The 23,698-nt window shown below is 45.0% G+C and overlaps 2 protein-coding genes across 3 annotated transcripts in view; both read right to left on the reverse strand.

The window, feature by feature from the left end:
* The window catches only part of LOC147110321 (protein ELFN1-like), a 165,459-nt gene extending 152,234 nt beyond the window's left edge, over window positions 1-13,225 (reverse strand). The window contains exon 1 of the mRNA XM_086000215.1: window positions 13,141-13,225. The gene's annotated coding sequence lies outside the window, so the exon portion shown is untranslated. The remainder of the gene's footprint in view (window positions 1-13,140) is intronic.
* The window catches only part of LOC147110322 (protein ELFN1-like), a 122,603-nt gene extending 109,376 nt beyond the window's left edge, over window positions 1-13,227 (reverse strand). Inside the window, exon 1 of one of the 2 annotated variants that reach the window (XM_086000218.1) lies at window positions 13,141-13,227. The gene's annotated coding sequence lies outside the window, so the exon portion shown is untranslated. The remainder of the gene's footprint in view (window positions 1-13,140) is intronic. The other variant, XM_086000217.1, reaches the window with a different exon arrangement.
* Window positions 13,228-23,698: the final 10,471 nt, after the last annotated feature.

Genomic DNA, 23,698 nt, shown 5'->3' on the forward strand with positions numbered 1-23,698 from the left:
ACACACACATACTCACACACACACTCATACATACTCTCACACGCACACACGCACTCATACACTCTCACACACACTCATACACACTCTCACACACACTCATACACACTCTCACACACACTCACACACACATACATTCACACACTCACACACACACACACTCACACTCCTACACACACAAACTCATACACACTCTCACACACCCGCCCACACTCATACACACTCTCACGCACACACTCCCACACACACACTCATACACACTCTCACACACACACCAACACACATACATACACACACTCACACACACTCTCACACACACATACTCACACACACACACACACACACACTCATACATACTCTCACATGCACACACGCACTCATACACACTCACACACACTCATACACACACACACGCACTCATACACACTCTCACACACACTCACACACACACTCATACACACACACACTCACACACACTCTCTCACATACACACTCTCACACACACTCACATACACTCACATACATACATTCACACACTCACGCATACATACACACACTCACACACACGCACTCATGCACACACACACACTCTCACTCATACACACTCACACACACACTCTTACACACACACACACACATACTCACACACACACACACACACACTCACACACACACACACACTCACTCATACACACTCACACACACTCACTCATACACACTCTCACTCACACACTCTCACACACACTCTCACACTCATACACTCACACACACACTCTTACACACTCTCACACATGCACTCATACACACTCACACTCATACACACACACACTCTTACACACTCTCACACACTCTCACACACACACACTCACTCTCACACTCACACTCACGCACACTCTCTCACACTCTCACACACACTCACACACACTGATACACACTCACACACACTCACACACACTCACACACACTCACGTACGCACTCTCACACACACTCACACACACTGATACACACACACACACACACTCACACAGATACACACTCTCACACACACACACACACACACTCACATACGCACTCTCACACACACACACACACTCGCACACACACACTCACACACATACGTACACTCACACACACTCTCACACACACTCATGCACATACACACTCACATACACACTCATATAAACACACACACTGATACACACACACACACACACACGCACTCATACTCACACATACATACACACACTCATACACACACACTCACACACACTCACACACACACTCACATACATACATACACTCACACACACACTGATACACACACACACACACGCACTCATCCTCACACATACATACACAAAGACAGTCACACATACACTCACACACACACTCACACACATACATACACTCACACACACACTCATGCACACACACTCATACACACACACACACACTGATACACACACACACACACTCATACTCATACACACACACACACTCGCACACACTCTCACACACACTCACACACACTCACACACACTGATACACACTCACACACACTCACACACACTCACGTACGCACTCTCACACACACACTCACACACACTGATACACACACACACACTCACACAGATACACACTCTCACACACACACACACACACACACTCACATACGCACTCTCACACACACACACACACTCGCACACACACACTCACACACATACGTACACTCACACACACTCTCACACACACTCATGCACATACACACTCACATACACACTCATATAAACACACACACTGATACACACACACACACACGCACTCATACTCACACATACATACACACACTCATACACACACACTCACACACACTCACACACACACTCACATACATACATACACTCACACACACACTGATACACACACACACACACGCACTCATCCTCACACATACATACACAAAGACAGTCACACATACACTCACACACATACATACACTCACACACACACTCATGCACACACACTCATACACACACACACACACTGATACACACACACACACACTCATACTCATACACACACACACACTCGCACACACTCTCACACACACTCACACACACTCACACACACTGATACACACTCACACACACACTCACACACACTCACACACACACACACTCACACACACTCACATACGCAGTCTCACACACACACACACTCGCACACACACTCGCACACACACTCACACACATACGTACACACACACACTCACATACACACTCATATACACACACACTCATACACACTCACACACGCACACTCATACTCACACATACATACACACACTCACACACACACACACTCACACACATACATACAGTCACACACACACACACACACTCACACAGACACACTTACACACATACACACTCACACACACACACACTCAAACACACTCATACACACTCTCACACACACACACACACACTCACGCACACACACACACTCTCATACACACGCTCACACACACACTCATACACACACACACACTCATACACACACACACACACTCATACACACATACATACACACACTCACTCACACACACACACGCTCACACACACACACGCACACACACACACTCACACACACACACTCACACTCACACACACACACACAATCAGGCACACTCATACACACACTCACACACACACTCACATACACACACTCACACACAGACACACACTCACTCACACTCACACACAGCCACACTCACACACAGACACACTCACACACACATACACACGCTCACATACACACACTCACTCACACTCACAGACACACTCACTCACTCACACCCACACTTTCTGAAAGGTTACTTTAGTTTACATTAAAAATAGATTGCAATGTTCTTAAAAGTTGTTAGTGTAAATTAACAATTTCGTTCCATTTAGTTATTGTTGTTGTTGTATTTGGTACATTCATTTTGAGTTTTTTGCCTTGAGCTTTGATCAGGGTGGGAGGTGATACAGGGATCAGCTGGGTCAGCAAACAGTTTGCTCACCTCCAGGAACCAAATATCCAGAGAGTCCAGATTGGTTTGGTGGAAGTCTCTGATACTCATATGGCTTTTCTTCATGCATGAGCCTTGAAAAGAGAGCCGGTGGGCAATTCAACCACAGGGAGCATCACTGTTGATCTCACCTGAAGTGTGAGTATATACATAGATACATATATACTTATATATATTACACACATATTTACACCCTTTTCCAGTGGTTGTTAGATAGCAATTAGGAGTGGGATTTTCCCATCCATAACCCAGAGGCACTGAGGCTAATTGTGGTACCCTAGCTCCTCCAGGTTCTGCTCCAAGCCACGAGCCATCCCGACTTGGACATATATCGGCCGTTCCTTCATCATCGCTGGATCAAAATCCTGGAACTCCCTCCCTAACAGCACTGTGGGAGTGCCTTCACCTCACGGACTGCAATGGTTCAAGAAGGCGGCTCACCGCCATCTTCTCAAGGGCAACTAGGGATGGGCAATAAATGCCGGCCTTGCTAGTGACACCCGTATCCTGAGAATTAATTTTTTAAAAAGCTGATGTCCCATTACTAGGCCGTTCAAGGGTGATGTCAGAAAACACTTGAGTGAGGAGGACATAAAAAACCTGCAAAGGGACATAGACAGGCTAAGTAAGTGGGCAGAGATTTGGCAGATGGAATACAATACTGGAAAGTGTGAGGTTATGCACTTTGGCAGGAAAAATCATAGAGCAAGTTATTATCTTAATGGCAAGAAACTGGAAAGTACTGTAGTACAAAGGGATCTGGGGGTCCTGGTGCACGAAACTCAAAAAGTTAGTATGCAGGTGCAGCAAGTGATTAAGAAGGCCAATGGAATGTTGGCTTTTATTGCTAGGGGGTTGGAATATAAAAACAGGGAGGTATTGCTGCAGTTGTACAAGGTATTGGTGAGACCGCACCTGGAATACGGCATACAGTTTTGGTGTCCATACTTAAGAAAAGACATACTTGCTCTCGAGTCAGTACAAAGAAGGTTCACTCGGTTAATCCCGGGGATGAGGGGGTGGTCATATGAGGAGAGGTTGAGTAGATTGGGACTCTACTCATTGGAGTTCAGAAGAATGAGAGGCGATCTTATTGAAACATATAAGATTGTGAAGGGGCTTGATCGGGTGGATGCGGTGAGGATGTTCCCAATGATGGGTGAAACTAGAACTAGGGGGCATAATCTTAAAATAAGGGGCTGCTCATTCAAAACTGAGATGAGGAGAAACTTCTTCACTCAGAGGGTGGTAGGTTTGTGGAATTTGCTGCCCCAGAAAGCTGTGGAAGCTACATCATTAAATAAATTTAAAACAGAAATGGATAGTTTCCTAGAAGTAAAGGGAATTAAGGGTTACGGGGAGCGGGCAGGAAATTGGACATGAGTCTAGGTTCGGAATGGTCATGGCCCTGTGGGTAGTGGAGCGGGCCCAGGGGCCGTGTAGCCTGGTTCTGCTCCTACTGTGTTCTAATTCTGTGTTAGATTTCAGGAGATGGTTTTATTCCTGTTCCTGGCTGGGGAGGAGATCGCCTTTACAGAAGGTAAGTACTGTAGAAAATATAGGGACAGAGTGATCTCCTGGAAGAATTTCGATCGCCTAGATGGGTCGGAGAGGAATTTCCCAGATTTTTTTCTCCCAAATTGGCCATTGGGTCTTTATCTGGTTTTTCGCCTCTCCCGGGAGATCACATGGGTTCGGGTGGATGGAGAGTGATAGAAGATTTGAGGTTAGGATCAGATCAGCCATGATCTTATTGAATGGCGGAGCAGGCTCGAGGGGCCGATTGGCCGACTCCTGCTCCTATTTCTTATGTTCTTATGTTCACACAAAGAGTAGTGGAAATCTGGAACTCTTTCCCCCAAAAAGCTGTTGAGGCTGGGGGTCAGTTGAAAATGTCAAAACTGAGATTGATAGATTTTTGTTAGGCAAGGGTATTAAGGGTCAGGGAACCATGGCGCCTAGATGGAGTTAAGATACAGATCAGCCATGATCTAATTGAATGGCGGAACAGGCTCAAGGGGCTGAATGGCCTCCTCCTGTTCCTACTGAGATCAGCTGAGCTCAGCACTACCGTGGGATATTCTTAGTTTGTGTTACTGCCTTAACCAGCCAAGCTATCAGGGAGGCCACTGAATTTACCTTTTTACAAAAAAAATCAGCTGCTTAATGGCATGAATTGAAGACGGGGGATCCAGGGGCTATAACTCCTGATTACACAATACCATACAAGCTTTTCTCCCAGAAGGGAAAGATCAGAGTTCCAACCTACTGCATCAATCACATCTCCAACAGACAGAGGAGAGCTTCATCTGCTTCCTCTGCCTGGCCTAGATCACACCCCGAGTCCCACAGGTGAACGAGAGACAGACATTCCTTCACTGCACAATGCCAAGAGATGAGTGAATGGGCAGAATCTTAATAGACTCTACCACAAAGTCTCAATCAAGGAGAAGAGACCTTCATTCTTTTCTTCTGTTTGGCCTTGATTCACATCCGACTCCCTCAGGTGAATAAGAGAGACAAAAAGAGAAAGGCTTTGCTTGTCAATTCTGAGAGATGAATGGACAGTAGCTTAATGCACGGTGACACAAAGGCCTCAATCTTCATGGGGTGTTAGCGGGTGAAGAACCCAGCAAGATGGAAAATCTATACGATAACCTGCCAGATTGACTGCCTGGTCGGTTTGAGCGTGTTTGTCCCCGAGGAAACTAATAAAAAGGAGCTTCTAAAAAACATTTTATTTTCCTCAGAAGGCACTTTCTGGGCCATGCATGTTGTCTTGTGAGGAAGTTTCTTTTCTTGGTCGCAACTGCTTTTCCGAGGTAAAGGTGGATGTTCTCCGGTGTGAAGGCATTCATTGGATTCAGGTGGCAATTCCTGTCACTGTACCTGACGCAATTACCATGGTTTGGAACTAAAATACGTGGGAGGAGGGGATCATTTTGACTTTACCCTATAGTGTTAAATGGCTGATAGCGGATCAGCCTCCCAATTTACATCTTCATGATTGAAGTCAATGGAAATGAAAATCGGGAGAGATGTAGAATTCTTTTTTTTTAATTCATTCATGGGATGTGGGCATCACCGGCAAGGCCAGCATTTATTGCCCGTCCTTGTTGCCCTGGAGAAGGTGGTGGTGAGCCGCCTTCCTGAACCGCTGCAGTCCGTGTGGTAAAGGTACTCCCACAGTGCTGTTGGGGAGGGAGTTCCAGGATTTTGACCCAGTGATGATGAAGGATCGGTGATATATTTCCAAGTCAGGATGGTGTGTGACTCGGAGGGGAACTTGGAGGTGGTGGTGTTCCCATAGCGCCTGCTGCCCTTGTCCTTCCAGGTGGTAGAGGTCACGGGTTTGGGAGGTATTACCTTTTACTTAATTAATAAAATGATACCAAGCTTTGCACTCAAAATGACAATCAGCTCCAAAATGCTAACAAATGCACCAAATCAGCTGTCAAAAATCAACATTTTTGTGGGGGGGGGGGTGGGGGGGTTGGCGGTTGGTGGTCATACTCCCTTCGGAAATAAACCTTGTGCCTTCAGCGGTCGTGTCACTCTTCAGTCATTTCCAAATCACCACTGTTGTTAACTCTGCTTTTGTGTACTGCAAAACAAGTGATGGAATGTTGTTCTGCCTGCAGATCAGGTGATGATAAGCCCGTGTTCCACTGCACTCACAGTCTCGCTCCTCCTTTTCACATGGCACAGGTCTATATTCAGAACTACATTTTGTGACACTCTTGGTCAACTCTTGCTAGTTATCTAGATTGACGTTGTATAACTTTACACTGGTTTGCATTCAACCTTTTGAAATTTGTGCTGTCCTGTATTGTAAGACTTGGGGTGGTTGGGGGGAGGTTATGGGGAAAAGTAAACTGGTCAAATTTTTATTTTCTCAGAATATCCTTTTCTTTTTAACTTTCCTCCATTTGGCTTTGTCTGGCCCCAAATTTGCTCTAGGACGTTGCCAATTCTGCTCCTTTTGTAGGTGAGCGAGAACAAGGGGTGAGGAGAGCAGGTGACACAAGAACACCCACCTCCTTCCACCCAGCGTCCCACCATAAACCACCCCAGCCCACTTTCTAAAGTGTTTTTAAGAAAAGAGTGAAGGACAGCTTCTCCAATCCGGCATTCCCGCTAATGTTAGATTCTAGATATAAATTGCCCTGTTTTATAATCCAATATAAATGAGATATAATTTATAATCGGGTCTTCTCAGTTTTACCTATACTTGTGTCAGCTGTGGCTCAGTGGGTAGCACCCTCGCCTCTGAGTCATGAAGGTTGTGGGTTCAAGTCCCACTCCAGGGACTTTAGCACAAAAATCTAGGCTGACACTCTAGTGCAGTACTGAGGGAGTGCTGCACTGTCGGAGGTGCCGTCTTTCAGATGAGACGTTAAACAAGGCCCCATCTGTTCTCTCAGGTGGATGTAAAAGATCCTATGGCACTATTTCGAAGAAAAGCAGGGGAGTTATCCCTGGTATCCTGGCCAATATTTATCCCTCAACCAACATAACAAAAACAAACAGATTATCTGGTCATTATCACATTGCTGTTTGTGGGAGTTTGCTGTGTGCAAATTAGCTGCCGCGTTTCCCACATTACAACAGTGACTGCATTTCAAAAGTACTTCATTGGCTGTAAAGCGCTTTGGGACGTCCGGTGGTTGTGAAAGGTGCTATATAAATGCAAGTCTTTCTTCTTCATCTTCTACACTTAGAATAGAAATTAGTGCTGAACATTACACAGTGACCTTAAACCATGCTTTGCCCGTCAGACAGCTTATAATGAATAGTCCTTGTGAAGGATGAACTTTGTGGAGTGGTTGCCATGGTAAATATTTGACATTTATTCATAAAACTTGACTGGTTTGATAATCTGTATGTTTTTTGGGGTTTTTTGGCCCTGTAACACAGACAATTTTTTTTGTTTTAATTGTGAAAGATAGGCGCAGTCCTATACAAAGCCCTGGTTAGACCACACCTGGAGTACTGGGAGCAGTTCTGGGCACCACACCTTAGGAAGGATATATTGGCCTTGGAGGGAGTGCAGCGTAGGTTTACCAGAATGATACCCGAACTCCAAGGGTTAAGTTACGAGGAGAGATTACACAAACTAGGGTTGTAATCCCCAGAATTTAGAAGGTTAAGGGGTAATTTGATCAACATTTTCAAGATATTAAGGGGAACAGATAGGATAGGTAGAGAGAAACTATTTCTGTTGGTTGGGGAGTCTAGGACTAGGGGGCACAGTCTAAAAATTAGAGACAGGCATTTCAGGAGTGAAATTAGGAAACACTTTTACAGACAAAGGGTGGTAGAAGTTTGGAACGCTCGTCCGCAAACGGCACTTGACGCTAGATCAATTGTTAATTTTAAATCGGAGATTGATAGATTTTTGTTAACCAAAGGTATTAAGGGATATGGGCCAAAGGCGGGTATATGGAGTTAGATCACAGATCAGCCATGATCTCATTGAATGGCGGAACAGACTCGAGGGGCTAAATGGCCTCCTCCTGTTCCTATGTTCCAAGGTCACTTAGTGTAGGACACCACCAAGACTGGAGAGAGTAGGAGAAAGATGAGATCAATCAAAAGGTGCTGGTTAAGCAACACAAATATTGGGCTTTAAGAAGGCCTGGGGTAGAATAGGATAGAGCAGGAAACAGAGCGATGAATCTTGATTTCAACATGAGGAAGGTAGCAGGAGGGGGCTGGGGTATGTAGGACAGCAAATTGGGAGCTTGGAAAGATCAAGGGTGTGACCCCATTCCAGAAAATAAATTTAAAAATCGAAATTTTATATATTCTACCCCTCACTTTGGGGCAAGACCGGAGTGACAATTTATTAAATTGCCAGGGTCTTAGAGACACAATTTCATCTTGTTCCAAAAGATGCAATCTTATCAAGCGTCTGATTGTTTCAGCAACAGCCTGTCAACCGTTCACTGTACAAAAACAGCCGGCACAGTGACTGTTCGAACAATTCTAACCACGCCAGCCTTCTAGAAATGATGAGGGGGGTCCTCGAATGGCTCAGTTTGTAAATGCACTTCATGGTGAGATACTGAGCCAGGTATACTAAGGCAATCACAGGCTCCACCCTCGATTACTTGATCGCAACTTAGGCGCTGGTAAGAAAGAAAGACTTGCATTTATATAGCGCCTTTCACACCCTCGGTTCATCCCAAAGCGCTTTACAGCCAATGAAGTACTTTTGAAGTGTAGTCACTGTTGTAATGTCGGAAATGCGGCAGCAAATTTGCACACAGCAAGCTCCCACAAACAGCAATGCGATAATGACCAAATAATTTGTTTTTAGGTGTTGGTTGAGGGATAAATATTGGCCAGGACACCGGGGAGAACTCCCCTGCTCTTCTTCCAATAGTGTCACGGGATCTTTTACGTCCACCTGAGAGGGCAGACGGGGCCTCGGTTTAACTTCTCACCACCACCACTTTCTCAGGGCAGCGACGCCCACACCCCAAGAATGAAAATAAAAATAATTGTGCCTGGGCTATTCTACCTTCCATAGCAGCCATCGTTTATCCAGAATGGTCACTTGGCTGAGGCACCGGACCAGTTACATGGAACCGTACCACAGCAGGATTCCTGGCTTCAGGACAGGAGGGGAGAAAATTTGGGGTTGGGGAGGTCGTGTTTTGGGACAGTATCGGGGTTTCCAGACACACACCGCTACTGAAATAGCCTGCTTCAGAACCTGCTGCTTTGAATACTTCAGCTGGTCCATGCCACAGCACAAATGTTGCCAATATTGTGTTGTGGATGTTCTCCTAACAAAATCCAAGGGAGAAATGAGCTGCTTCCCAGCCCGTTCATCTCTCTTTGAGCTCCTTTTCTAGCATTCTCTCCCATGAGCTCCATCCTTGCGTTGTCTCTCCCTGTGAACTTCTTCCTCTCTCCCTCTGTGAGCTCCATTGCTGGCATTCCCTTCCCGCTGTGAGCTGCCCCTCTCTCCCACTGAGCTGGTTTATGCTCCTCCCTCTTACTCTGAGCGCATTCACCGTCTCTGTGACCTCCTTTCCTGCCCCTTTATCCTTTCCCGATGATGTTAATTTAGGTTATAACCCCTTCTCTCCACTCCACAGCTCTGTTCGACCTGATCTGTCGTGCACTCGGGATTTTTTTTGGCCTGGGTACTCTGCTTTCTTCAACCGTACAGTTCAAAAAAATAATTAAAGTTGGGAGTTCAGCTGGAGCAGTGAAACACTCCAGATTTTATCCAATAACTTTAACGAAGTGTACAGGAAATAAATACCTGGGCTGGGGGGGGGGGGGACAACGATTTTAAGTAGCGGCGGAAGTAAATGAAGAGACAGCGGAAGAACATAAAATATCAGGGCGGGGCGGGAAGGTGCAACGCACCTCGAACTTGTGAGTTCCAGTGTGTCAGGTTGTGTGTGGGAACAGTGTTGGAATGACTGGAAGACAGGACGGGACGGGTAAGTTAGATGTTTTTTTAATGCTGAATTTTTTTTGTGTGTTTATTATGTTGCAGATTTTATTTTTAGGGTTATGTACTGTAATGGTGAGCAACTGATTGGTTGACATTCTGCGACATGATTGGTTGTGGTTGTGGTTTATGGGGACCTGATTAGTTGGAAGGACAACAGTCCATAGTTCAGCCATTAAAGGAACACTACAACTCCCAATAGATTTATAACAACAACAACTTTTATTTATATAGCACCTTTAACGTAGTAAAACATCCCAAGGTGCTTCACAGGAGCGTTATCAAACAAAATGTGACACCGAGACACATAAGGAGATGTTAGGACAGATGAGCAATAGCTTGGTCAAAGAGGTAGGTTTTAAGGAGCGTCTTAAAGGAGGAGAGGGAGGCGGAGAGGTTTGGGGAGGGAATTAAAGAGCTTAGGGCCCAGGCAGCTGAAGGCACGGCCGCCAATGGTGGAGCAAAGAAAATCGGGGATGGACAAGAGGCCAGAATTGGAGGAGCGCAGAGATTTTGGAGGGTTGTAGGGCTGGAGGTGGTTACAGAGATAGGTAACGGGCAAGTCCATGGAGGGATTTGAAAACTAGGATGAGAATTTAAAAACCAAATAATGCCACATTTTTAAATGATCTTGTAAAATACACCTTTTCCTGTAGATCCTGAAGGAGTTTGATTTGTAAAGGGGGGAAGGTTCTATAGGAGATTTTCTTAATAAAAATCTAGGTCCTCTGCATGTTTTGGGAGAAGCAGAAATGGCTATGTATGGTTATGGCAAAGGCTCATTGCAGGGGAGGGCATATCACAGGTTATCACCAATGGAGAGGGGAGCAGTCCCGATTGGGGTGTTACAAAAGGGCTTTATTGGTTCTTCTGGTAAAGAGGGGGTGAACAAGGATTAATCTCCCATCACATGAAAATTCCTGGCAGTAGCTATGACTCACCTGAACTCTCAGATCTCACCTTGCTGTAGTTAGGTGCCAGTTGGTGGGTCCATTCAAACTGCACTAGACAGCATGGTACTAGCATAGCAGTGGACCGGCTGTGTGTGTTTAAAGTATAAAGAGATGGGGGCGGAAATGGAGGCAGGCACCCAGGTCAGACACTGTGCTGCTGCTACTGAGAATGACATTTACACCCAGACAAAAAAACTGACATTAGAAAGGGAATGAGACAGCAAGTCACGGTGAGCCTTGATAAGTATTTTACATGGTTCAAAGTGCTTGTAAATTGGTAACGTTATAAACACCCTCCTCAAAGTACAATAGATATTAACAGGGCTTTTGGAAGCATGACGACAAGACTCTATTCCATTCAACACAGGCTCGCACAGTTTGTTGGGTGCTAGCTGATTAGCTTTCAGTTGGTAAATGCACTGCTCAATGTTACACTGAGCCACACACAACAGGTAGGTCCTAATTCAGTCCCCATGCTCCGTGCTGAATTAGTTCAGTTAGGGAAAATGTTTCTGCTTGTGGGGGAGTCTAAAACTAGGGGTCATAAATATAAGCTAGTCACTAATAAATCCAATAAGGAATTCAGGAGGAACTTCTTTACCCAGAGAGTGGTTAGAATGTGGAATGCGCTACCACAGGGAGTGGTTGAGGCAACTAGCATAGATGCATTTAAGGGAAAGCCCTATGCTAGTCACAAGTACATGAGGGAGAAAGGAATAGAAGGACATAGCGATAGGGTTAGATGAAGTAGGGTGGGAGGGGGCTCGTGTGGAGCAAAAACACCAGCACAGACCATTTGGGTAGAATGGCCTATTCCTGCGCTGTACATTCGATGTGATTCTATGCAATAGTTCAGGACCCAGGGCTACAGAGGGTTCCCGCTCCTGAACTCTATCCAGTGACCCCTGTTGAGAAATCCGAGTGTGTAGATGTCGGGCAAGGAGAGGATCAAGTTTAGCTGTGCTGCTCGCATGGTGGAATAGCCTGCCAACACTCACGGTCTTGGTTGACGTATGAAGAACGACCACTTGAGAGAAGTATGAAGGAGAGGGCCAGCTGACTCCCAGAGAAGCAGATCTCCAGCACGAGTTAGCATCTGAGAGAGAGAGAGGGAGGGAGGAAGTTGGGGGGCGAGGGAGAAATTTGAACAATGTTTCTTTCTAGTTTTCCCCACATAAATTGTTAAACCTGAGAATCGCCTGGAGATCTGAGGCTGTGTGAAAGGAAAGGTTTAAAAGCCTGACAGCGCCTTTACTGAATAGAACATTATGTAAAAGCATTTTGCGTGAACAATGTCAGCCTTTAGTTCCTCGCACAGATAAAGAAGCTCGCAAAGATCTTGCTTTGCACAAGAATGAGAAAATTACAGCATTTCTGAAGGATTTGGGAAATGGAACCTTTTCAGAATCAACTTAACATTAACTACATAGCTAAACTCTTAGCCTTTGCCCAGCCCCAGCTCTTTTCAAATTATTTCAGGAGATGCGCATAATAGGCAATGTGACTCATGACCCTGAGGATCTGGTGAAAGAATGGCTTTGTAAATCTAACGTCTGGTTATCTGCGACCATCTGAGCTAAGGATATTGTAGTCGGCTTGAACAGTGCGTGTTGTAAGTAGACAAGTGACAGAGAACTCTTACCTCAGGTCCACAGAGTTAGCTGCCTTTGTGAAGGGTTTCCGCTCTCGCTGATATAAGGCCAGGGTAGGATTCTGCTCATTTTCACCTGTGTCGAGAGAATGAGAGAAACATTGAGAGATTGGTTGGACACAAGACGAGCAACACTGCAGTTTCCTTCATCTTCTAACCCGCTGTGGTCCTCGATATTGGCTCACTCGGTAATGGAGTCAGGAGGCTACGGGTTCAGTCCCATCCATCATCTGAGTGGTGGGGGTGGGGGGGACGGGGGGAGTGGTGGCTGCATTGTTAGAGGTATCATCCTTTGGATGCAACATTAAGCTGAGGACCTGCCTACCAGTTCCAGTAGTTCAGGTGAATGTCTACGATCTAGTCAAAGAGCAGCAGAGAGCTCTCCGAGTGTCCTCTTCACACAGAGGGTAGTGGAAACCTGGAACGTTCTCCCCTAAATAGCTGTTGAGACTAGGGGGGGGTCAATTGAAAATTTAAAAACTGGGATTGATAGAATTTTGTTCGGCAAGGTTATTAGGGAATATGGAACCAAGGCAGGTAGATGGACTTAAGATACAGATCAGCCATGATCTAATTGAATAGCGGAACAAGCTCGAGGGGCTGACGGGCCTACTCCTGCTCCTCTGTTCCTATGGAAACACACAAAAAAAAGAGATGAACAGCTCATTCGCCGTGTTGCTGTTTCTGGGTGTAAAATGGCTGTTGCATTTGTTTACATAACAACAGGCGCTGCACATTCAAAGTAATTCATTCTGTATGAGGCAATTTGAAGTGTTTCTGAAGGTTTGTGATAAGGTGTTATATAAATGCACGACATTTCGACATGTGCGGTTAGTTTTAGGGTTTCTGAGAGACCCCCTCATACACCAGCTGAGTGAGACATGAAGCCAGGAGATCTGAGTTATACTGCTGGCTCCGCACCCACTCTCTAGCCAGGGAAAGTGAGCTGTGCGCGCGCTTGCATCCTTCGGCAACTGGCATCTGAGTAGCGGTTACGGCTTTGAAAGTTAGTGGAGAGCCAACTGTCCCCTCCTCTCTCTGCTGACATGAATTGGAGCTCACACTACAGTTGGTGTGATGTGACAAGTGATGTGCGACTATTTCCTGGAGGTCGCCTGCCAGCTTTAGCCGACATGGGCTCAAGGTGAATTCACACTTGAATTACACTCAGACTTTACACCGAGGCAGAGCCAAAGCTATTTCATATCGACAGATTGCATCGGAGAGCAGGCCTGTAGGAGATATAAATAATGGGCCCTATTCTACTGTAATGTTCTGAACCAATGTTCTTAACTAAACCAGGGTGCTGAAGTTGCACCATGTGGTCATTTTAGCTTTTGATAACTGGAGCTTCCCTCAGGTGATGTAAGCTTTAGCCCTGCACATGGTAACGTCAGCGTGGTTTAGGCAGAGAAGAGACGACAGGCGTGTACTCACACTCACACTGATGACATGCAGTCAGTCTCACTACATAGCATGAAGCAATGTCATTAACATTGATCTATTGGTTATGACTATCAGGAAAGACTGAACAGGCTGGGGCTCCTTTCTCTTGAAAAGAGAAGGTTGAGGGGTAACCTGATAGAGGACTTTAAAATTATGAAGGGGTTCGATAGGGTCGACGTAGAGAAGATGTTTCCACTTGTGGGGAATATTTAAAACGGTGTTCAACAGAGTCTGGGAAAAATATATTCCGCTAATAAACAAGAACATGCTAAACACTAATCATACACCATGGATGAATAAAGACATAAGAGAAAAATTCAGGGTAAGGTAAGAGGCATACACTAAGTACATGGACAGCAGGGGAGAGCAGAACAAGAGAGAATACAAAGAGATTAGGAGAGAAGTCCAAAAAGCAATTAGAAAAGCAAAAAGGAACTATGAAATTAATTTATCAAGGAACATAAAAAATAGTAAAATATTTTACAGGCACATAAATAAAAAAAGGAAAGTCGGGATGTGAATAGGGACACAAGGGATGGACAGGATAACATCACAGGCAGCGATAGAGGGCTGGCAGAAATATTAAATAATTACTTTGCTTCAGTATTTACCAGGGAGACAGAACAGGTGGACATGACGTTAAGTACGTAAGAACATAAGAAATAAGAGCAGGAGTAGGCCATACGACCCCTCAAGCCTGCTCCGCCATTCAGTAAGATCATGGCTGATCATCAACCTCAGCTCCACTTTCCTGCACTATCCCCATATCCCTTGATTCCCCTAGACTCCAAAAATCTATCGCTCTCAGCCTTGAATATACTCAAAGGCTAAGGGCTGTATTTTGTCAATGGGGGCGGGACTGCTGGTTGTCGGGTTTCAGTCCCGCACCCAACGACATCCGGCCAACCCACGTTATTTTCCCTTGATTGACATTGTTAAGCCCACCCTGCGGACTTAGCCGGCCAATTAAGGGAAAGCCGATGACAGAGGACGTCAGCGTATGACGTTTCATCTGTCGAAAATTTTTGACAGATGAATTGTCAGCATTTGACAGCTTTGACACACTTGCACCCATCACTCACCCCTGGTCTGGATGGATTACATCCGTGCATTTTAAAAGAATCTAGGGAAGAGATAGCAGAGGCATTACTACACATACTTAATAGTTCATTAGAACAAGGTGTAGTGCCAGAGGACTGGCGGATAGCTAACGTAATACCTATATTTAAGAAGGGAGATAGAACATGTCCAGGGAACTATAGACCAGTCAGCTTAACATCAGTGGTAGGAAAAATAATGGAATCCCTACTAAAGGAGAAAATAGAAGAACATCTAGAAACCCAAAATATAATAATGAATAGTCAGCATAGATTTCAAAAGGGAAAGTCTCATTGAATTTTTTGAAGAGGTGACAGAGAGAGTAGACAAGGGTAATGCAGTAGATGTAATTTATCTAGATTTTCAAAAGACCTTCGATAAGATACCACATAACAGACTAATGAATAAGGTCAGAGAATGCGGAGTCAGGGGACAAGTAGCAGAATGGATAGCAAGCTGGCTTCAAGACAGAAAGCAGAGAGTAGGGGTAAAGGGTAGCTTTACAGTGGCAGAAGGTGGGTAGTGGTGTTCCACAAGGATCAGTGCTGGGACCACTGCTGTTCACAATTTACATTAATGATTTAGACATTGGAATCAAAAGCACAATTTCTAAATTTGCAGATGACACCAAATTGGGAGGGATTATCAATACTGAGGGGAACTGCAACAAATTACAGGAGGCCATGAATAAACTTGCAGAATGGGTGTATAATTGGCAAATGAAGTTCAACACAGATAAATGTGAGGTATTACATTTTGGTAAGAAAAATAGGGAGGGCACATATTACTTGGAAAATAAGAATCTAAATGGGGTAGAGGAGCAAAGGGATCTCGTAGTACAAATACACAAATCACAAAGTATCGACACAGGTTAACAAGGCCATAAAAAAAGCAAACCAAGCACTAGGGTTTATTTCTAGAGGGATTGAATTGAAAAGTAGGGAAGTTATGCTAAACTTGTATCGAACCTTGGTTAGACCACACTTGCAGTACTGCGTGCAATTCTGGTCGCCATATTATAGAAAGGATATAGAGACACTGGAGAGGGTGCAGAGAAGATTTACAAGGATGATACCAGAAATGCGAGGGTATACATATCAGGAAAGGATGAACAGGCTGGGTCTCTTTTCTCTTGAAAACAGAAGGCTGCGGGGTGACCTAATAGAGGTCTTTAAAATTATAGAGGTCTATAAAATGATGAAAAATTTTGATAGAGTGGATACAGAGAGAGTGTTTCCACTTGTGAGGAAGAGGCCATCAATATAAGATAGTCACCAAGAAATCCAATAGGTAATTCAGAAGAAACTTCTTTACCTAGAGAGTGGTGAGAATGTGGAACTCACTACCACAGGGAGTGGTTGAAGCGAATCGTATAGATGCATTTAAGGGGAGGCTAGATAAGCATATGAGGAAAAGGGAATAGAGGGTTACGCTGATAGAGTTAGATGAGGAAAGACGGGAGGAGGCTCGAGTGGAGCATAAATGACGGCATGGACTGGTTGGGCCGAATGGCCTGTTTCTGGGCTGTAAATTCGATGTAATTCTAGGACATTGGTCAGAGCCCACAATTTAAAAACAAACACAAAAGACTGATTGTAGGCGAGTCAGAGCCTGACAGAACAGTGGTACAGGAGCTCCCCCGGTGGTTCATTTGGCATGTGCGATGGCATACTGAGCATGACAGAAGGTTCTAGATTGAATTCCTGGGCAGTGCTGCGTTAGCTAGTCAGAGCAGCAGTAGAGGTGCCAGAAATGGGTTATTTCCCCAGAGTCTTGCAAATTTTTCCTTTTTAGGTATTTATCCAATTCCCTTTGGAAACTTACTATTGAATCTGCTTCCATCATCTTTTCAGGCAGCGCATTCCAGATCACAACAACTCGCCAATTAAAAAAATATCTCCTCATCTCCCCTCGGCTTTTTTCGCAATTATCTTAAATCTGTGTCCTCTGGTTACTGACCCACCTGCCTGTGGAGACAGTTCCTTCCTATCTAGTCTATCAAAACACCTCATAATTTTGAACACCTCTATTAAATCTCCCCTTAACCTTCTCTGCTCTAAGGAGAACAGTCCCAGCTTCTTCAATCTCTGAAGTCCCGCATCCCTGGTACCATTCTAGAAAATCTCGTCTACACCCTCTCCAAGGCCTTGACATCCTTCCTAAAGTGCATTACCCAGAATTGGACACTAGTCCAGCTGAGGCCTAAACAATGATTTATACATTTTTTGGGGGAGAAATTCGGTATCGCCCCGTTTGGGGCGCAGTTATCGGCCGGGTGCAAAGTTTAGCGCCTGGCGCTAATTATCGCCTCCGACTACAAACTTGGCTTTTATCGCCCCTGGAGGTGATTGGAGCGCCAAATCAGGTGCTACACACCTCTCTTAAGGCGCTAACGCCGAGGAGCGAGGCGCTACCTCAGCGCGCTGGTGAAGCTCATGTGATGTCAGTCAGCAATGGAACACAGACACACTGGCGCCGGCCAGTTCTTAAAGGGGAGGCTCGATCTTGCTCTCCATCCACACCTTGCTCATTGCAGCCTTGAATCTCGGCCTGGAGAGACCTGTACATCAATTCTGCTGGAAAGAACAATGGAGAGGCCCAGGGAAAGAGCTTAGAATGCAGCCTCCATAGCCTCTTCTAAATCGATGCAAGGAAGGTCAAATCAAAATGAACCTGAAAAGTGCTGCTCAGTACCCAAAACTCCTTCACACAGCGTTGAATCTCTCCAGAATTCTCTCTCAGAATGCGTGGTGCAAGAATGTCGCCGACAAAAAAAAGGCAGGAAGCGGTCGCCTTTAAATAGTGCTCCCCCAGTCCCTTCCTGACTGCAAAACGCTCCCCTCAACCTGTCGTTGCTAGCGGCAGGCGGTAAGGCAGGGGGCGCCACTCAATATCCGGTCCGGGGCGCTACTGGGGCGTTGCACACTCGACTGACGTCACGATCTGCTGACGCAGGAGATCGTGGCGGTAGTGTTTAGCGCCGCCGCAAAATGTCGGGTCAATTTCGTGAGCGGCTCAAACATCGCCGCGCCCGGGCGCTAGTTGCTTAGTGCCCCATTAGCGCCATCTTAGGGCGCTAACTGGAGGCGCAAAGCAACCGAAATTTTCCCCTATAAAGTCTTCCATCAGATTACTGTGTCGAGGACTGGTCTGCCACACGAGGGAGGGGGAAAGGACCCAAAAGGACGAATTCTTCGTTGGAAAAAAATGGGCGATAATTTCAAAAATTGATTTTAAGTTTAAACAAATTATTTTTTTCAATCTTCTGAGTGCCCCACTGCCCCAACCCTCCCACCCCTAAACATCATTAGATGAAGGACACTGTTGGCAACAAGCTCTACCTCTGCTAGCACAGCTCCCAGCTCCTGCTGGGCTTTACAGGATTGCTCGCTCGCCGATGTATTTTAATTATTATATACGCATTTCAAATTGTGGCAAATGGTTAAGCTGCAGATTCAAAATATTGGCAGCCATGCCAGCAGCACCTCATTAAAGGGCAAAAGCTGCCGTTTAAGACATTTATACTTCAGGTCCTGTTTTTCCAGTTAACTGCTGACTTGTAAAACTTATGTTCTCTGGAGAGCGGCAGAGTGACAGCCCTTCACAATGGAAGCTTGCCTACCCTCTAATGTACTGTACAGTGTGTGTGGGTTTGGCGGCCGTGCCTTCAGCCGCCGAGGCCCTAATCTCTGGAATTCCCTCCCTACGACCTACCTCTTTGACCAAGCCTTTGGTCTCCTTTGGCTCGGTGTGAAATTTGGTCTGATAATCGCTCCTGTGAAGCGCCTTGGGGCGTTTTACTACGTTAAAGGCGCTATATAAATGCAAATTGTTTGTTGTAATTATTTACATCATCTACTTCAGAATAAACCCAATATTTATTTGTTTACATTGCTTTGAGGTTTTTATGCAGAATCAAATGTAGTTATCTCACTTCTGGGCTTTTCTACTGGAATTAAAAAGGGGCGGGACTCAACGGCACAGAGTGAATGTTTATTGGACTCAAAGGAAAGCTCCTTCACCAGCACCTCTGTAGCTAAAGTGAAGAGAAGGACTTGCAGTGATTAACATGACAGCAGCCAATCAAGATGAACCAAGACACTTGCAGAAAAAAGTCAACAAAAATTCAAACCAATGATTCAAGTACTTCAATAAATAATTCAATAAACCTAGAACTGTTCACTGTACTCCAAGTGTGGTCTAACCAAGGTTCTCTACAAGTTTAACATGACTTCATGGTTTTTCAATTCTATTCCTCTAGAAATGAACCCCAGTGCTTGGGTTTGCTTTTTTTGAAGGTCTTATTAATCTGCGACGCAACTTTTAGTTATTTGTGTATCTGTATCCCGAGATCCCTTTGTTCCTCTCCCCCATTTAGACTCTTATTAATAAGTGTCAGCTGTGGCTCAGCTGGTAGCCTCGGAGTCAGAAGGTCGTGGGTTCAAGTCCCACTCCAGAGACTTGAGCACAAAAATCTAGGCTGACTCTCCCAGTGCAGTGCTGAGGGAGTGCTGCACTGTCGGAGGTGTTGTCTTTTGGATGAGATGTTAAACCGAGGCCCCATCTACCCTCTCAAGTAGACATAAAAGATCCCACGGCACTATTTTGAAGAGAGCAGGGGAGTTCTCCTATGGCCAATATTTATCCCTCAACACCACTAAAACAGATTATCTGATCATTATCGCATTGCTGTTTATGGGAGCTTGCTGTGCACAAATTGGCTGCTGCGTTCCTACAACAGTGACTACACTTCAAAAAGTACTTCATTGGCTGTAAAGCAATTTGGGACGTTCTGTGGTCGTGAAAGGCAAGTCTTCCTTTTCTTTCTTGGATTTATTGGTGACTGTCTTATATTTATGACCCCTAGTCTTGGATTCTCCCACAAGTGGAAACATCTCATCTACGTCTCCCCTATCAAACCCCTTTGGGATGTCTGGTGGTCATGAAAGGCGCTATATAAATGCAAGTCTTTCTTTTTTTTCTTTCTTATTATCCAAGCAGTATGTGGCTTCTTTATTCTTCCTGTGTGTGTATAGAAAGTAATAATCACTACAGTTTAAATCATCTGCCGTCTCTTTAAAACACAAAAGGATTCATTCACATTCATTTATTAATAGAGCACAAGACTTTGTTGTATTTTTAATCCCTTCATGAAAGATTTTCCTTCAAAGCCTCAGCCTCTTTGAAAATCCTGAGCTTAAAGTTTGTATTTTGAGCTAAGCTGATGCCACAATCTAAGCTTGTGTGGTGTGCGAAATTTTTGCACCAGTCGAATTTTCCCAATGTTATTCATCCTGTGAGAGTAGTCCTCATTCTCACTTCTTCCAAATGATTCCAAGACACATCGGTGAACAAATTTTCAGTTATTTTTCCTCAGGTAATGCTTACATTTGTCCATTATCCGTTAGTAGCTACAAGAGCAGGTCAGAGGCTGGGCACTCTGCAGCGAGTGACTCACCTCCTGACTCCCCAAAGCCTTTCCTCTACAAGTCAGAAATTTGATGGAATACTCTCCACTTGCCTGGATGAGTGCAGCTCCAACAACACTCAAGAAGCTCGACACCATCCAGGACAAAGCAGCCCGCTTGATTGGTCCCATCCACCACCTTGAACATTCACTCCCTCCACCACCGGCGCACCGTGGCTGCAGTGTGTACCATCTACAAGATGCACTGCAGCAACTCGCCAAGGCTTCTTCGACAGCACCTCCCAAACCCGCGACCTCTACCACCTAGAAAGACAAGGGCAGCAGGCGCATGGGAACACCACCACCTCCAAGTTCCCCTCCCAGTCACACACCATCCTGACTTGGAAATATATTGCCCTTCTTTCATCATCGCTGGGTCAAATCCTGGAACTCCCTCCCTAACAGCACTGTGGGAGTACCTTCACCACATGGACTGCAGCTGTTCAAGAAGGCAGCTCACCGCCACCTTCTCAAGGGCAATTAGGGATGGGCAATAAATGCTGGCCTTGCCAGTGACGCCCACATCTCATGAACGAATAAAAAAAATTAATTAAGCTGGTCAGATTTTAACCTCAAGAGACAGACTATCCTCTGTTAATGCCAAAATAATTTGTTTACTTTCCCTCGATGGGAAGTTCACCCCCTCCTCGGTTTAGCCTCATGTATATGAACTATTTCATGAATGATTTCTCTTTTAAGTCAAATGATCCCAGTGATAGAAACCCAAAAGATTGTGAAATTGGGGTTTTTTGTTGTTGGATAAACCCTGAAACGAATGTAATCCATGAAATTCGGGAACATTTACCTGAAGGATTTGGAGATAATGTTTGAACTTTTCACACAATGGGGAGTAGGAATCTGGAATTCTCTCCCCCAAAAGGCTGTGTTGCCAGGGGTCAATTGAAACTTTCAAGTTTGAGTTCGATAGATTTTTGTTGGGTAAGGGCATCAAGGGATAAGGAGGTAAATGGAGTTGAGATACAGATCGGCCATGATTTGACCGAATGGCGGAACAGGCTCGAGGGGCTGAATGGTCTCCTCCTGTTCATCTGTTCCGGTTTTTCCAACCGAAAGTTCGATTGGGGTGCGAGAGTGAAAGGGCCCAACTTGTTGCAAACTCTTCCCAGCCATCACCCCCTCTCCTTCCCCGACCCTGCTCCCTCTATTCAGCAGGAGGGGAGGGGGGGAAATCTTAAGAAGAAATTAGATTTCTGCCCTCTCTTTTTGCTCTTTGTTTTATTTTCTTCCACAGTCTCTCTTACTTTGACTTTTATTATTTTAACTTTGCCTTTTTCAAACATATCACCAATTTTGTCAAACCAGTTACTCTACATTTGTAAACCCTTCATTCAGATTCCATCCTGTAACTCACTCCTGTGTATTAGTTTTCAATGCTTTCAGTTCAAGTAGTGCTGTAGGAGCCCTTTTATTAGCGTGCAGAGGGGTTGAGGTAACCTAGAGGAGGTGAGGAGAGAGCTGGGACAAGATCTCTGAGGCACTGAAAATGAGACCGCAGCATCATACCACACTCTCTGTTACCCGAATATTACTAATAGCCATTTCACTGCTGAGGGAGACCTCATAAATCACAGGTACAATGTTGTGAGTGAGCTGGGTAGTTGATTCACATCACTGGCCAGGATCACCTACTCAGCTCACTCATAATGTTCTACTTGTAACTTATGAGGTCCTCCCTCAGCAATAAAATGGCTATTACTCAACGGTATCGCCCATGGGATGGATTATTCTATAATTTGCCAGAATTCACTTCTTTCTTTGAAGAGTTTACAGTTCGGCCCTGATACAGCAACTGCTTTTACATGTAGAATGAAGATATGTGTCCATGCTTACAGTACCGTAAGTTCATCCCACTCTCTAAAGCACTGCCCATAGTATTCAAATCATACGAGCTGATTTTTTTTTTGCACTGATCTGTTGACAGATCTAGGAACTTAGTACAGGAGGAGGCCATTCAGCCCTTTGAGCGTGTTCCGCCATCCAATCAGATCATGGCTGATTTGTATCTTAACTCCACTTACCTGTCTTGGTTCCGTAACCCTTAATTCCCCTCCCTTACAAAAATCTATCAATCTTAGTTTTGACATTTTCAATTGACCCCCCAGCCTCAACAGTTTTTTGTGGGTAAAGAGTTCCAAATTTCCACTACTCTCTGTGTGAAGAAGTGCTTCCGGACATCACTCCTGAACAGTCTTGTTCTAATTTTAAGGTTATGCCCCCTTGTGCTGGAGTCCCCCGCCAGAGGAAATAGTTTCTCTCCTATCTACCCTATCAACTTCTTCAATCATCTTAAACACCTCAATCATCCCCTAATTTTCTATACTCGAGGAATACAAGCCTAGTCTATGCAACCTGTCCTCATATTTTCATCCTTTTTGCCACGGTACCATCCTGGTGAATCTGCGCTGTCCTCGCTCCGAGGCCAATATATCCTTCCTGAGGTGCGGTGCCCAGAACTGAACGCAGTGCTCCAGGTGGGGTCTAACCAGAGCTTTATATAACTGTAGCATAACTTCCAGT

Source organism: Somniosus microcephalus, chromosome 11, assembly GCF_052327205.1.
Source record: "Somniosus microcephalus isolate GS21.2 chromosome 11, FLI_Smic_1.0, whole genome shotgun sequence".
NCBI lineage: Eukaryota > Metazoa > Chordata > Chondrichthyes > Squaliformes > Somniosidae > Somniosus > Somniosus microcephalus.